A 9,990-nucleotide genomic window follows, 5' to 3' on the forward strand; every position below is an offset into this window, starting at 1 on the left:
TTGTTCCAATATTGCATATACAGCGTACTGTCTATACCAAATTGTTCTGCTTTTTTTTCTTTGAAAAAAAGGTGAGACTAGGATATATCTGAAAATAACTGATTATATCAAACATCTTTAGTTTGAAACCAAATATAGGCACCAAATGTAAGAAATAAACAGCGCTAAAAACATTTGACCATGTCACCTTTTAATCTGAGTAATTTTGTTTTCATGAATTAAGGAAATACTCCATTTCTTTATCAAATGTTTGTCAGTCAGCCTACCTCAGATAGATACCTCAGCTACCCCTCCAGCTACAGCATACCCCCTTAGAGCCAAAAACATCATCCTCCTCAGCAGGAGAAGACAGACATTGCAGATGTGGCAGAAAGTGAAAGAGTCTATCTATACATAAACAAATAAGAATAATCCTCAAATCAAATTAAAGATCTTGGCTGAATAAACAATACCAGTGAGTGAAAGATTACGTTTGCCATTGGTTTAATGCAGATCAATGGTGTGCACCACTTTTAGAACAATGGAAATCCAACACCATTATTAAACAGATTTCACCATAGAAACAGCCAGGCGTAGTGCGGTGTGTGTGCGGTGTGTGTGTGTTGAACCATGAGGATCTCTTGTTGCAACTCCTCTTGCTGCCTGATGCATTACGTTTCATCCAGCCATCTAATTATTCCCTCAGAAACCTGAAATTTGAAGATACAAAAGAGCGTCCCTATCTGTCACTGAGTGCCATTGATCTTATTGAAACAAAATGTGGGTGTAGAGGAAACCCAATATAACTCCATGCCATTGAATTCCACACAGCATTATTCACCAACAGAATTGACAGGTTTCCCTGAGACGTTCCTTTTAATCTTCAACTGTTGTTCAAGAAGAGAAAAAAACGACACTCCAGGCTTTTCCCCTTTTTCCATATTTGCGAGGAGGTTAACAACAAGGCTATTGAAGTAGGGATAAAAAAAATACTATTCCATATAACTTGTTGATTATTAACATTGAGAAGACAGGTGTATGTGGTGTATTACAGGTGTATGTGGTGTATTACAGGTGTATGTGGTGTATTACAGGTTTATGCACTGTATTACAGGTGTATACTGTGTATTACAGGTGTATGTGGTGTATTACAGGTGTATGCACTGTATTACAGGTGTATGCTGTGTATTACAGGTGTATGTGGTGTATTACAGGTGTATGCTGTGTATTACAGGTGTATGTGGTGTATTACAGGTGTATGCACTGTATTACAGGTGTATGCTGTGTATTACAGGTGTATGTGTTGTATTACAGGTGTATTACAGGTGTATGTGGTGTATTACAGGTGTATGCGCTGTATTACTGGTGTATGTGCTGTATTACAGGTGTATGTGGTGTATTACAGGTGTATGTGCTGTATTACTGGTGTGTGTGGTGTATTACAGGTGTATGTGGTGTATTACAGGTGTATGTGGTGTATTACAGGTGTATGCTGTGTATTACAGGTGTATGCTGTGTATTACAGGTGTATGTGGTGTATTACAGGTGTATGTGGTGTATTATAGGTGTATGTGGTGTATTACAGGTGTATGTGGTGTATTACAGGTGTATGCTGTGTATTACAGGTGTATGTGGTGTATTACAGGTGTATGTGGTGTATTACAGGTGTATGCTGTGTATAACAGGTGTATGTGGTGTATTACAAGTGTATGCTGTGTATTACAGGTGTATGCGCTGTATTACAGGTGTATGCGCTGTATTACTGGTGTATGCGGTGTATTACAAGTGTATGTGGTGTATTACAGGTGTATGTGGTGTATTACAGGTGTATGCTGTGTATTACAGGTGTATGCGCTGTATTACAGGTGTATGTGGTGTATTACAGGTGTATGTGGTGTATTACAGGTGTATGCGCTGTATTACAGGTGTATGCTCTGTATTGCAGGTGTATGCTGTGTATTACAGGTGTATGTGGTGTATTACAGGTGTATGCGCTGTATTACAGGTGTATACTGTGTATTACAGGTGTATGCTGTGTATTACAGGTGTATGCTGTGTATTACAGGTGTATGTGGTGTATTACAGGTGTATGCTGTGTATAACAGGTGTATGTGGTGTATTACAAGTGTATGCGCTGTATTACAGGTGTATGCGCTGTATTACTGGTGTATGCGGTGTATTACTGGTGTATTACAGGTGTATGTGGTGTATTACAGGTGTATGCGCTGTATTACTGGTGTATTACAGGTGTATGTGGTGTATTACAGGTGTATGCAGTGTATTACAGGTGTATGCAGTGTATTACAGGTGTATGTGGTGTATTACAGGTGTATGTGGTGTATTACAGGTGTATGCGCTGTATTACTGGTGTATGCGGTGTATTACAGGTGTATGTGGTGTATTACAGGTGTATGTGGTGTATTACAGGTGTATGTGGTGTATTACAGGTGTATGCGCTGTATTACTGGTGTATTACAGGTGTATGTGGTGTATTACAGGTGTATGCAGTGTATTACAGGTGTATGCAGTGTATTACAGGTGTATGTGCTGTATTACTGGTGTATGTGGTGTATTACAGGTGTATGCAGTGTATTACAGGTGTGTGAATTAATAACTGTCAGGTTGTCTTATTCAATGTAAAAAATAGACCTCAAGGTCATAATTATAATACACTTTTTCATGATATTGTGTGTGTGTGTGTGTGTGTGTGTGTGTGTGTGTGTGTGTGTGTGTGTGTGTGTGTGTGTGTGTGTGTGTGTGTGTGTGTGTGTGTGAGAGAGAGAGAGAGAGAAGGACAGAGAGCAAGCAAGAGAGATAGAGAGCAAGAGAGAGTATGTGTGTATGTCTCCAGTGATGGGGATGGATGTGGGCAGCTCAACCAGTTATTTCTGTAATGATCAGAGTATGGTAAACATTAGGATAACATACAGGCTATGTAGAGCTGTGTTAAGAGCAAATGTATAATATGAGCTCTAAACAGTTCTAGTAGGCCTATGACCCACAGAGACTCTCGAATGACCTGGATCTAATCTAGGAATAGAAGCAGGGCATCTTTGTGATGAGGGAGTTATAGTTTCACTGCCCAGGCTCAGATCAACTTTCAACTCTCTAAAGCCTAAATGACTGTTACATTTGATTTCGCTTTCTACTAGTCTACCTTTGCCCTGAAGATCCCTTCCCCCCAAAAATATATATATCCCCGCATCCCGCGGTATTTGACAGTTCCCCTCTATTTTTTGACATTTACCCCGCCCCTTCGCTCCGGGAATCCAGAGTTGTTTACATTACTGCCACGGGTCAGGAATGGTAAGGACCTGACGGACTCTTTCTGAACACGTAGCTAGCTAGCTACCTATTCAACTCATTTTACAATTAGAGGTCTTCTGTTTTAGCGCACAGGGAAACTCGACTGCAGCACGACTTTGGATTGGAAAAGTAAGCCCCAAAGCAAAGACAACCGCCATCACCACCAGAAGACCGAAGGAATAGTGAGGCTCCCACTTCCTGGTAAGAATGCCGAAGCAAAGATAGTTTGTCTGTGGCAGAAGTTTGCTAACTAACCAGCTATTGTTAGCTACTTTCCAGCGTCCATACCACTGCCACACGTGCAAGTTAGCTAGCTAGGAAGATAAGCTAATGTATGGGTAACTTGTAAATACGCTACGGAAAGTTTTAGCAAACAAGACGAAAACAGTGCTACTTGTTTCCATCGTGCTGTAGTTAGCTAACGTTAGCCCGCTAGCAATCCAGCTGTTTTCTAAAGTTTATCTTGCGAATTAGCGCGTTGCTATAGTCTCTACTGTAAAGTTACTGTCAACAGTTAGTTAGTTAGCTAGCTAGCTGTTCGGCAAGGTTATGTTATTTTAGCTAGCTAGGTATGTTGTTTAATAATGTTCACAGCTAGCTAATAGTTAACGTTTGTCGTCAGTTTAGCAAAAGTCGTGCAAATATTGTTGATTTTCCAAACTTTTTGTCAGCCTGTTCTGGAACTCAGTTTCGTTTCTCCAGTCTGACATGAGAATGGAAATGTGGGGTGATTTCAGAACAGTGAACGTCAATATACTGCTATGAATTAGCTGATTTGTAGCTAGCTAATGTATTTTGAATACTAGCTATGTCAAGTCTTGTTCTTGATACCTACAATTCCGTACTGAGAAGAGGTACTGGAATAGCTGCTCTCTGCACCTTGTTTCACAAATTGTTGAGTAGTTTATGGTGTGAGATTACAACTGTGAAGATTCTGTAAAGATTAACACATTACCTTTTTAACTCTGACACTCAAGATGACACACATGCTTTGTCTACTCTAGACCCATATGGTAGAGGTTGAATTTGAGTTAATGTGGGCCTATTGCCACAGAACACCATATTGTGTCTTGTACTAGATTGAGAACGATGCTCTCACCTCACAGCTCACGCTGTCATTGTTTTCACAGCCCAATGTCTCAGCTCTGTACCATCAGTTTCCCAGAACAGAACACAGCCACAGATGATTCAGGAGTGACTGAGTTGACCTAATTATTACTCAACTTCCTGTTGCCACATCCCCTCTCCATCAAAAACAACACAGAGAGTAGTCACTCTCACTCAGCTAGGTGATGGAGATGAGATCAGTGCCTGTCTCTCTGAACTACAGTATCAAGGATCTAGTCAGGAACCTGATGGATGATCAGTCAATGGCAGCCAAAAGCTGGCTGCTTCAAACCGGGCTGAGCGTCAACGGGTTGTAGCGTTTAGGCAGGGCCGCCTGCCAGTAACCTTGTTTTTGATTGCTGATGAGACGTGAATTGTGTTTGACAGCCTTTGGCGAAATGTCATGATTTGTTGCATTGTAAACTAGGTTATGCTTTTGTTGTTGTGGCATCTAGGTTATAAATCTGTCTGGAAGAGGCCTATCTCGGTTTGTCTCATGTTTGACATTGTAACAGTTTACATCATTGGATTTATGCTCTTACATTATATCTGCTTTATCCAAATATGTGAAATTGAAATGTTGTATAATATATATTAAAAAAAAGAAATGTCTACACTACAGTCATCTTTGTGGAGAATTCTGTGAATCCATGTGCGTCGCCTCTAGTGTGGAAATGCCTTAGTTATTTGGCACATTGGAATTTACAAAATATCTCAGTCCTTTGACAGTTTCCTGTTTGTAGCCGAGCAGCCAGGCTCCAGTATCGTATTCAAGATGGGATGTGACATTTGTCATCTGACCACTTTTACAGTCATCATGCCCTTGGGGATTTTTACAAAGAACCAAAAAAATGAGTTTTCTCTATCTTAAAGCACGTTTGATGAGGAAGTCTCCCCAGGCTATTTTTTGAGCTACATTAAATTCTTCCTTTTTGCATAATGTCAGAGTTTACCCCCCGGCTCTACAGAAAGGATACATACTATGCCTAGGCTACAAGTGAAATATTTACTTCCTTTCTTGAACAGAATGTTTTTTTATTTTTTTTAAATTGACCAATCTTATTTTGTGGCAAAATTGGCCCTTCCAAAATTGCTCTTCTGTCTTATGAAGACCTTTTGGTGGGGTGCTGAGAGCAGGCTGTTTTTACCCCATCAAACAACTAGACTGTCAATATTTCACCTATCTGAGGAACAGGCTTGACTATCATCTCCATTCTATATCTTATGAAGGTCACTGATGTTCACAGATTGAAATATCCTTCGAGGATGCCTTCCGGCTCCTGGTTTGATATGAAAGTTCTTCATTTTCTGAAACATTGATCCCTTTCTCATCAAGGTCTGCTGTGCTCTGAGGGAAGACTGACTACAAAGGCATACAAACAGTAAATTACTGACCTCCGACCCTGTGTAAAGTCTGAGCAGCAGTTGGTGGGCTCCTGGGTTAGCCCAGGCCATGACAACAAGGGCAGGGCGATATGGCCTAAAAAGCATATCTCTCTTTTCTTTCCAACTTATGGGCAATTCATTATATTTATTTATTTATTATTTGATTGATTGATACAAAAATAAAAAAAAGATTTTCTTTAATCTTTGTTGTACAATTTTAAGGACAAATACACTGCATTTCAAACAGTCAGGAATAATACTGAATTCAGGGTTTGTAAAATTATACTTAGGCTAAATATAAGTCTTCAACCATAAGACCCACTAATAATTTACTTATTTTATTAAAATAGGTTAACCTGCTTTTTTTTGCAGTAATCACTGACCTGGTTTTCAGGTCTGTCTATGAAAAATACAATTTTTGTTGACATTTTAACCAGCACAATACACAGCCACTAAAAATGACTAACTTCTGGTAGCAGGCATTCTAGAACATTAACACAGGTCTCATTAACAATCTCTCAAGCACATGTGCTAGTGAGTAGCCAGCTAATCTGTATATTTAAAGTCTAGCCAACTTGGATATATTTGCTTGCTTACAAGTTAGAACATTGAAACTGTTATGAAGACACCCATCTGTCTGTCTCCAACAGTTTGAACAGCATAGCCCATTCACTTTTTTTAGATGTTGAAATCAGGTGGCCTACATGGATAAGATGCGTATTTATCAGAATGAGAACGATTTGCCAATTCCTGATATAAATGTGTATTTTTATGCTCATTTTATAAAACACAGACTAAACAGTTAGCTCATAACTGTCTGTTGCTAAAATACTGCTAGCGGTACCGCAATTGCCGCGTGAGTCAGAAACTGAGGATACATTTTCCAATCATGTTCATTGATGAAACTCCCGTTTTTTTGTATTGTCTGCCCTGTTCTACTTTTTGGGAGTTTTGAGACATAAAAAGGGCATTGTTAGAAAGATTAAGTTATCCTCTATTAAAGTAAAATGTATGTCTCGATGTGTTTCAGTGTCCATATGACCGATTTTGTGTTGGACCAATCCTCAAATGCAAATTGTGAGTTGAAACTGCTTGTTGTCAGAGAGGAAGAGGTGAGCTTTCCTCTTTGTTGTTGTGAGTGTAAGGGGGCGGGGCTTGGTGTCTGCGAGTGGGAAGGTGCACACAGCACAGAAGGCACCAAGGAGACGAGACCAAAAAGACAGAACTCTCATTAAAATAAATACAAACCTCAATTCTTGCAATACAGGCACTAAAACATAAATTCAAATTCATCGGATGAATTCGATATATCGCCCAGCCCTAATGACAACACAATATCCGCTCTTTATATCACTCCGTAGGGACTCACACAATGTCACACTGTTATTCACTATTTTTCCGTCAATAGCCCATCTACTTCTGTGTGAAGATATTACAGTATTTAAAAAGATAACAGTTTATTTTAGCCTATTATATGATTACCAATATTGCCCCAAAGTAGGCCTAATGAGGCTTTATTGAATATTAATTAAGATACGATATTAGTACAATAGGGTTTCCCTAAATTATTAAGAATGTCTGGTTTTCTGACATTATTCTAAAATGTAACATAATTCTGGACAGCTGACTAAACCGTACAGTTTAGACAGGGAAGAGCACCTCATAAATGTCTCTATGCTCAGGCTCATATGATTTTAGTATTTTAACTCTCTGTCTGTATTAGCTTTTATGGCTCACACACGAGCCAGTCCATAGACATACTGTGTATTTATGTTCTGAGCCCTGTGAGCGTGGCCTAGCCCTGTGAGCGTGGCCTAGCCCTGTGAGCGTGGCCTAGCCCTGTGAGCGTGGCCTAGCCCTGTGAGCGTGGCCTAGCCCTGTGAGCGTGGCCTAGCCCTGTGAGCGTGGCCTAGCCCTGTCGTTGGAGCGGCAGCTAAAGCCAAGTTGGCAGATTGTGAACTGTGCTGGAACAGATCGCTCAAAAGCACAAAGTTCCTTTATTTGTTGTTGTGTAGTCCCCCTTTCCTCCACATCTCTTTAGATTATACCAAACACACATACTACAACTCCCCCAGGATACAGATTCACTTTCATGGAATAATTACAAGATGCTATGTGCCACTGTAAACAGTAGAGCAATGACAGCAACAGTATGCATTTGTCATGAGACGAGACAAAAGCAGAATGAATTTGCGCTCTGCATTGCAGAAAAAGAGTTCAGTACATCATTTCAAATGGAGGAGTGTTGACTGTGTCGCTATGGGCGTTTGTTCCAACATCACCGCAAATTAGTCTTGAAGCTCTCACACAGGATTTACAGCAGGAAAGAGCATGTTGACTACAGCGTGTACATTTGTGTGACTGTGTGTGTGTGTGTGACAGACTGTCTGTCTGTTTCACTTCCTGCATTTGTGACCAGCCTCGGAGCAGCCTTCGCTGGGTCTCAGGTCCTATGTCTCAGGTCCTGGGGTTCTGGAACCCTTGTCGAGGCATGGGGAGAGGATTCATAAGAACCCGACTATTCTGCCCTGCTGCCCTTAAACACCCCCTTTGGTCCTGGGGCTCTCTGCTACCCGGAGCCCCCCTCTGGTCTTGGGGCTCTCTGCTAACCAGGGCCCCCCTCTGGTCCTGGGGCTCTCCGCTACCTGGGGCCCCCCTCTGGTCTTGGGGCTCTCCGCTACCCGGGGCCCCCCTCTGGTCCTGGGGCTCTCCGCTAACCGGGGCCCCCCTCTGGTCCTGGGGATCTCCGCTACCCGGGGCCCCCCTCTGGGTCTTTTTTTTTATGCATATCCAACTTGGCACAGGAACTGGACCAAACTATATATACGAACAGAAAAAGATAGTAATATCCACTCTGTTGGCTGCTCCCAGAGGAAACATTATGCATCACTTGTAGGCTAAGCTTTTATTAAAGATCCCTTGTGGGCTCTGCCAGTTAACACTGAATGCCTGGACATGACTTTTATTCCCCCCCTGCAGTGGGAGAGGAGAAGCTCAGGCGGCCGTGTCCTGCCCTGCAGTGGGAGAGGAGAAGCTCAGGCGGCCGGCCGTGTCCTGCCCTGCAGTGGGAGAGGAGAAGCTCAGGCGGCCGGCCGTGTCCTGCCCTGCAGTGGGAGAGGAGAAGTTCAGGCGGCCGGCCGTGTCCTGCCCTGCAGTGGGAGAGGAGAAGCTCAGGCGGCCGGCCGTGTCCTGCCCTGCAGTGGGAGAGGAGAAGCTCAGGCGGCCGGCCGTGTCCTGCCCTGCAGTGGGAGAGGAGAAGCTCAGGCGGCCGGCCGTGTCCTGCCCTGCAGTGGGAGAGGAGAAGCTCAGGCGGCCGGCCGTGTCCTGCCCTGCAGTGGGAGAGGAGAAGCTCAGGCGGCCGGCCGTGTCCTGCCCTGCAGTGGGAGAGGAGAAGCTCAGGCGGCCGGCCGTGTCCTGCCCTGCAGTGGGATAGGAGAAGCTCAGGCGGCCGGCCGTGTCCTGCCCTGCAGTGGGAGAGGAGAAGCTCAGGCGGCCGGCCGTGTCCTGCCCTGCAGTGGGAGAGGAGAAGCTCAGGCGGCCGGCCGTGTCCTGCCCTGCAGTGGGAGAGGAGAAGCTCAGGCGGCCGGCCGTGTCCTGCCCTGCAGTGGGAGAGGAGAAGCTCAGGCGGCCGGCCGTGTCCTGCCCTGCAGTGGGAGAGGAGAAGCTCAGGCGGCCGGCCGTGTCCTGCCCTGCAGTGGGAGAGGAGAAGCTCAGGCGGCCGGCCGTGTCCTGCCCTGCAGTGGGAGAGGAGAAGCTCAGGCGGCCGGCCGTGTCCTGCCCTGCAGTGGGAGAGGAGAAGCTCAGGCGGCCGGCCGTGTCCTGCCCTGCAGTGGGAGAGGAGAAGCTCAGGCGGCCGGCCGTGTCCTGCCCTGCAGTGGGAGAGGAGAAGCTCAGGCGGCCGGCCGTGTCCTGCCCTGCAGTGGGAGAGGAGAAGCTCAGGCGGCCGGCCGTGTCCTGCCCTGCAGTGGGAGAGGAGAAGCTCAGGCGGCCGGCCGTGTCCTGCCCTGCAGTGGGAGAGGAGAAGCTCAGGCGGCCGGCCGTGTCCTGCCCTGCAGTGGGAGAGGAGAAGCTCAGGCGGCCGTGTCCTGCAGTGGGAGAGGAGCTGCTGGGAGCTACAGAGCGCTTCAGGATGTAGCAGGGAGGCTGGGATGGAGGGAGGGCGGGTGGGAGGCTGGCTGGGGAGGGAGGGTGGAAGGGATGGAGGCTGGGAGG

The 9,990-nt window shown here is 44.8% G+C and overlaps 1 long non-coding RNA gene across 1 annotated transcript; it reads left to right on the forward strand.

Annotated features, from left to right (window-relative positions):
* Positions 1–3,215: 3,215 nt before the first annotated feature.
* On the forward strand, positions 3,216–5,000 carry LOC120035274. Its single transcript, XR_005474136.1, has 3 exons — positions 3,216–3,285; positions 3,372–3,486; positions 4,416–5,000. It is a non-coding gene; the product is annotated as an uncharacterized LOC120035274 (long non-coding RNA).
* The last annotated feature ends 4,990 nt before the right edge of the window (positions 5,001–9,990 follow it).

The sequence above is a fragment of the Salvelinus namaycush genome, unplaced genomic scaffold, assembly GCF_016432855.1.
Source record: "Salvelinus namaycush isolate Seneca unplaced genomic scaffold, SaNama_1.0 Scaffold1001, whole genome shotgun sequence".
Classification (NCBI taxonomy): domain Eukaryota; kingdom Metazoa; phylum Chordata; class Actinopteri; order Salmoniformes; family Salmonidae; genus Salvelinus; species Salvelinus namaycush.